Source organism: Callorhinus ursinus, unplaced genomic scaffold (assembly GCF_003265705.2).
Source record: "Callorhinus ursinus isolate GAN/ISIS: 27379988/994484 unplaced genomic scaffold, GSC_fseal_2.0 scaffold167, whole genome shotgun sequence".
Lineage (NCBI taxonomy): Eukaryota > Metazoa > Chordata > Mammalia > Carnivora > Otariidae > Callorhinus > Callorhinus ursinus.
This window is the reverse complement of record NW_027397229.1, coordinates 47569-53662: the sequence shown is the minus strand read 5'-3', so window position 1 is coordinate 53662 and position 6094 is coordinate 47569. Positions and strand designations below refer to the sequence as shown.

General features: G+C 39.2%; 2 long non-coding RNA genes across 2 annotated transcripts; one reads left to right on the top strand and one right to left on the bottom strand.

The window, feature by feature from the left end:
* Positions 1-215: 215 nt before the first annotated feature.
* On the bottom strand, positions 216-1023 carry LOC141371982 (uncharacterized). Its single transcript, XR_012377347.1, has 2 exons — positions 766-1023; positions 216-442 (listed from the first exon to the last, which is right to left on the bottom strand). It is a non-coding gene; the product is annotated as an uncharacterized lncRNA (long non-coding RNA).
* A 94-nt stretch (positions 1024-1117) lies between these two features.
* Positions 1118-5126, top strand: LOC112830510 (uncharacterized). The gene is made up of 3 exons (XR_003209933.2): positions 1118-1234; positions 1452-1495; positions 4938-5126. It is a non-coding gene; the product is annotated as an uncharacterized lncRNA (long non-coding RNA).
* The last annotated feature ends 968 nt before the right edge of the window (positions 5127-6094 follow it).

Below are 6094 nucleotides of genomic sequence, written 5' to 3'. Positions count from 1 at the left end.
CCCTTGGCCTGGGAGGGCGGGTCTCTGAGAAGGAAGAGAGTTATGGACAAATAGATGCAAGGAAGGAGGCCCACGCCCCAGAACTCCCTAATATCAATCCTTGAGGATGCATAACCTTCAGCCCCTGTGCACCCAGCTATATTCTGGCCCGGAAATAAAGCTTAGCAGTCCAGCAGATTCAACACAAACCAAAGGAGACAACTCAGCCCCTCACAGAGGATACAAATACTTTAGTTCTGGATTTGGGGAAACATATAGATGGATGGGAAATGGAGAGATGGAGTGAAGAGCTTTCTAACTCTGGAACTTATCTTTTGTGACCTGATTATCCAATGAGTTATGCTGTAGCTGAAGCTTCACTCACAGCCCATACCAGTCGAGTGTTGTTAAAAGCAATCCTTTCTCTGCCATGTTCTGCCATGACTTTCCTGTTACAGTTCTCCTAGAGAGAGAGAGTGGGAGAGAGAGAAAAAATGACAGGGAGAAATACAGACAGAGACAGACAGAGACGCATAAAGACAGAGAAAGAGAAAATCAGACGGGTTAGTAAGGCAGCTTGCCAAAATAAACATAGAATTAGCTACTTTAGAATTTGTGCATTTAACATTTAAATATAAACAAAATCCAAACAGAACAAAACTTGATTAAAACGAGTTCCAGAGGGAAGTCTTGGCATTAGCCTCTAGGACTGATAATTAGGAGGACTTGAGAGTGTAGTTGTCCATGATAGGGTTTGGAAGAAAGCTGCGACGGACAAATCCTCACTCAGATCTGTGTATCCATTTCCCGGGGCTGCTGAAACCAGGCCACAAACTGGGCAGCTTCATCAACAGAAGTGCATCGTATCAAAGTTCTGAAGGCTAGAAATCCCAGATCAAAGCATCAACAGAGCCAATTCTTTTGAGGGGCTGTGAGGGAAAATCTGCTGCCGCCTCTCTCCTTGCTTCTGGGGCTTTGCTGGCAAGCTTTTGTGTTCCTTGACATCTGTGACATCACCACGATCTCTGCATCCACCGTCACGTGCTTTCTCCCCCATGTGCATGTCCGTCTCTGTGTTCAAATTTCCCCTTCTTATGAGGAGTCATACTGGATTAGAACCCGCCTTTATGACCTCATCTGAGCCTGATCATCTTGCCATGACCCTATTTCCAAACACTGTCCTATTCACAGGTCCCAAGGCTTTGGACTTCAACACCTTTTGGGTGGAGACAATTCAACCCATAAGAAGCTGAAGGCCGGTGCCTGGGTGGTTCAGTTGGTTAAGCGACTGCCTTCAGCTCAGGTCATGATCCTGGAGTCCCGGGATCGAGTCCCGCATCGGGCTCCCTGCTCAGCAGGGAGTCTGCCTGTCCCTCTGACCTCCTTCCCTCTCATGCTCTCTCTCTACCATTCTCTCTCTCTCTCTCAATAAATAAATAAAAATCTTTAAAAAAAAAAAAAAGAAGCTGAAGGCCTTCCATTCCTATCTTTCAACACAAACAACTTCCTCAAGTGAGTAGGACTTTAGTTCCTTTAGTTTTATCTCATTTAGGTCAGGCACAATTAGTGCCAACAGGAATTCATTTAATGGAGTATTGCACATTGAGCAAAATTTTGTGATGATTTTTTCTGCAGAACAGAGTGCCCCAGTCTGTAGGTCAATTTAGAAACTTATAAACTTTCTCTGGTACCATCTGTACTAGTTTCCTATGGCTGCCGTAACAAATCACTGCAAACTTGGTGGCTTAAAACAACATAAACATATTCTCTTACAGTTCTGAAGACCAGAAGTGTGAAATGGGTTTCACTGGGCTGAAATCAGAGTATCAGCAGGGCCACATGCCCTCTAGAGCATCTAGGGGAGAATCTGTTTCCTTGCCTTTCACAGCTTCGGTTGGCCATGTATATTCCTTGGCTAACCCTCCACCATCTGCAAATTGAATTGCTCCAAACCCTGCTCCCATAATCACATTGCCTCCTCTTCTGTAGTAAGTAATTATATATCCACTTCTGCCTCCCTCTCATAAGACACTTGGAATAACATTTAGGGCACACCCCGATAATCCAGGACAATCTTCCCATTTTAAAAGCTTTAATTTAATCATATCTCTAAAGTCCTTTTGCCAAATTAGATAACATCCACAGGTTCCATGGATAAGGATCTAAATATATTTGGGGAATATTCTTCAGTTTACCGCACCTACCATCCTAGATCAACTCATCCTAGCTCACCTCATCTTCACAACCATAAACCTTTACCATAAAAGAACACTAGTTTTCCTAGAAATTTCCTCACACTTCCAGTTTTCTTCTCAGATGCAGTTTCCTCTATTCAACATCGTATCAAAGCAAGAGTCTGATTTCCAGCACATGACACCCCACTGATCAGAGCATGGAGAGAGCTGAATTGTAAGAATATTTGTAACTGTTATTAACCTTCAATTCTGAAGACACACTGTAATTTCTCATGCATTATGATTTTTATGGAATCTGCACTACAAGTTTTCTGCAGGATACTAGGAATGCAGTAGAATCTTTTTGGCAAATCAAATAATTTCAAGTATTATAAATTAGGGATGTTTAGTACCTCTTCTTTTAAATTTACTCCTTAATAATTATAAGCCATTTTTTACATGAACTCGGAGCATCCTCTATCAAAATGAATACACGGATAAATGTGCCACATTTGCCACTTGTAGAGTTCAGAAAATATTCTTTCTTGCTCTCCCCATCCCAGCTTCTGTGGGGAAAGTCTACTATCTACCCATTGATGTTGAACTTAACCATGTTGCCTGTTTTCAGTAAGGATATGGGCAGAAATGACAGTGTATCCGTTCTGAGTTTAAGCCTTTAAATGCTTGTTGCAAACTCCTGAGTATGTGGTTGCACAGCATTTTATAGCAATAGTTAAGGCAAACACGGCCACTGTTTGTTTTAATCACTATACCAAGAGTAGCTTCAAAAAGCAATTGGCCCAGGGACGCCTGGGTGGTTCAGTTGGTTAAGCATCTGCCTTCAGCTCATGTCATGACCCCAGCGTTCTGGGATTGAGTCCTGCATGGGGCTCCTTGCTCAATGGCGAGCCTGCTTCTTCCTCTGCCTGCCACTCCCCCTGCTGTGTGCTCTTCTCTAACAAATAAATAAATAAAATCTTAAAAACAAAAAAGCAAGTGACCCTGATATTTGATCTTTAATTAATGTACAGATAAGAAATAAACATCAAAACATCCACTTTAATTTCAATCAGCATATTTGTTATTCCTCAAATTATGTTTATTTTTTTATTAATATGAGTTATTCTTAAGTTAAGCTATCAAGTAAACAGCAGGATGTGAAATTATACATACAGCATGATCTCAATTATGTAAAAAAATCCATAGAAAAAATAATAGTGAATTATTTGGGATAAAGTTTATTTATTATCTGAGTACTCTGTTGTTCACCAAATATGATTTACACTATAGAACTTATATAGTTACTACATATTATTCTATATCCTGTTTGTGACATAGCTGAAATACATATTAACAATTTTTGTTCTTGAGGAAAAGAATCCAGAAATTCACTTAGGAAATTAAACCACAGATAAAATTGTGAAGTTATGATAAGGATTATGATGAGGAGCAAAGAGGTATGTGTCGATGACAGATATTAATTTTGAACAAGTATTTGAGGTTAAGTTTTTCATGTCTTTCTCTGCAATGTGTTAGGTAGGAACATTGTGTTTTTATTTTTTTAATGAAGTGTTATATTTTTTCCTTTTCAACTGAAAGATGATGGTGTGCAATATGTTTTCAAATAATAGAAATAAAAGCTTCAGAGATATTATCCTCACAAATTGTACTATGACTTGGCTTATATTTTTAAGCAACTTATTTTTTGACATTTATTATATTACACCTACAGAAAGTAAAAGAGCTGATTTTTCAATTGTGATTAATTATATGAGTTTTACCTTTTCTTACTTAGAAGCAAGGAGTAAAAAATCATTCAGGGAAGAGCAAGGCTCTGAAGTTGTCACTGCATGTATATTTCAAATTCAGAAAAGAGGGTTTATAGTTTCTGAATATTTAGGAGGAGGGGACCATTAAGAGAGTATGGAGATAAATTGTGTCAAGCCACAAATTTCTAAAATTACCTTGGAAGAAGATAATTTTCATTTATTAAGGCATCTAGGTACTCACCCAGCAAGATTGAATTGTATCACACTGTTTTAAATAGTGAAGACCAGTGGTAAACAAGAAATTAGGGTCTTAATTTTTTAGTGATTTAAAAGCTGTTTGACTTTTTTTGTATGAGAAGGCAAGGAGGATTCTGATACTAATGTTGCTAAGGGTTGTTTGTTTGTTTTTCATTTAAAAGAAAAAAAACAAGAAACAAGAAAAAAACTACAGAGCCACAGCTAAAATATTTGGAAGCCATTTAAAAGCAAAATTTTTCTAAGTGTGGACAATCATTTAGTTAAAATCCAAATTTTCTGACATTTTATTAAAACTGTTGACTCCTAGGTCCCACCCGGGTCAACTACTCGAATCTCAGGGAGGAGAGGCCAGGAATTTCCACTCTTAAGGAGTTTGTCAATGAGCGTAACATCATGCCAACGTCTGAGAACTTTCTTTCTTCTTTTCTTTTCTTTTTTTTTTAAAGATTTTATTTATTTATGTGACAGAGAGAGAGAGAGCACGCAAGAGCAGGAACACAAACAAGGAGAGTGGAAGAGGGAGAAGCAGGGTGCCTGATGTGGGTGGGGCTCGATCCCTTCCTAGGACCCTGGGATCATGACCTGAGGCGTAGCTTAATGACTGAGCCACCGAAGCATCCCTAGTCAGAGAACTTTCAAAGATAAAACTTGGAAGGCACTCCACTAAAAGGTTAAATCTAAATTTACAAATTGCAGATTGATTTTGGTGAACCTTAAAAACATAGATGTTTAAAATTAACATCCGTTTTGGTTTCAGGAAAAAATGTTCAGGAACTCTAAGAACAATTCTGCACAAGCACACCCAAAGGACAGCAAGAGGACAAATCCATATGATGCATTCCTCAACCGGAACATTCCATATTGTAAAAAATGCAATTCTGCCCTGATTAATCTGCACCTTTAATGTATTTCTAGTCCAATCACAATATACTTTGAATCTCTTTTATACGCACATTGAGTTTCCTAGATCTATCCCACATCTTGCACCCTTTATCTTTTTTTAAATTTTTTTATTGTTATGTTAATCACCATATATTACATCATTAGTTTTTGATGTAGTGTTCCATGATTTGTTGTTTGTGCATAACACCCAGTGCTCCATGCAGAATGTGCCCTCTTTAATACCCATCACCAGGCTAACCCATCCTCCCACCTCCCTCCCCTCTAGAACCCTCAGTTTGTTTTTCAGAGTCCATCATCTCTCCTGGTTCGTCTCCCCCTCCGACTTACTCCCCTTCATTCTTCCCCTCCTGCTATCTTCCTCTTCTTTTTTTTTTCTTAAGATATATTGCATTATTTGTTTCAGAAGCACAGATCTGTGATTCAACAGTCTTGCACAATTCACAGCGCTCACCATAGCACATACCTCCCCAATGTCTATCACCCAGCCACCCCATCCCTCCCAACCCCCACCACTCCAGCAACACTCAGTTTGTTTCCTGAGATTAAGAATTCCTCATATCGGTGAGGTGATATGATACATGTCTTTCTCTGATTGACTTATTTCACTCAGCATAACACCCTCCAGTTCCACCCATGTTGTTTGCACCCTTCATCTTTAAACTTCTACCTTTCTCTCTTGTTCTGAATTCTGGGATAATTATCGAGCTGGCCGAATAAGTGTGCTTACGCTCCCTTATAACCAGATAACAATCCCAACACTTCAGAGCTTATAACAAGAAAAGATTATTATTATATACAAGAAAAAGATTATTTTTCTCATGCTACTTAGGCATTGCAGTTAGGCTCAGACTCCATAACTCCATATTATCTTTAGGAAGGGACCAGGGCAGAAGGTGCAGCCCCATCAAGGATATCTCCATCTTGAGATGGTGAACCACATTACGCTCTGGAAGCTCTGGTTCAAAAGTGGCGATTCCACTCACATTTCATTTCCCACAGCAAATCAGATGT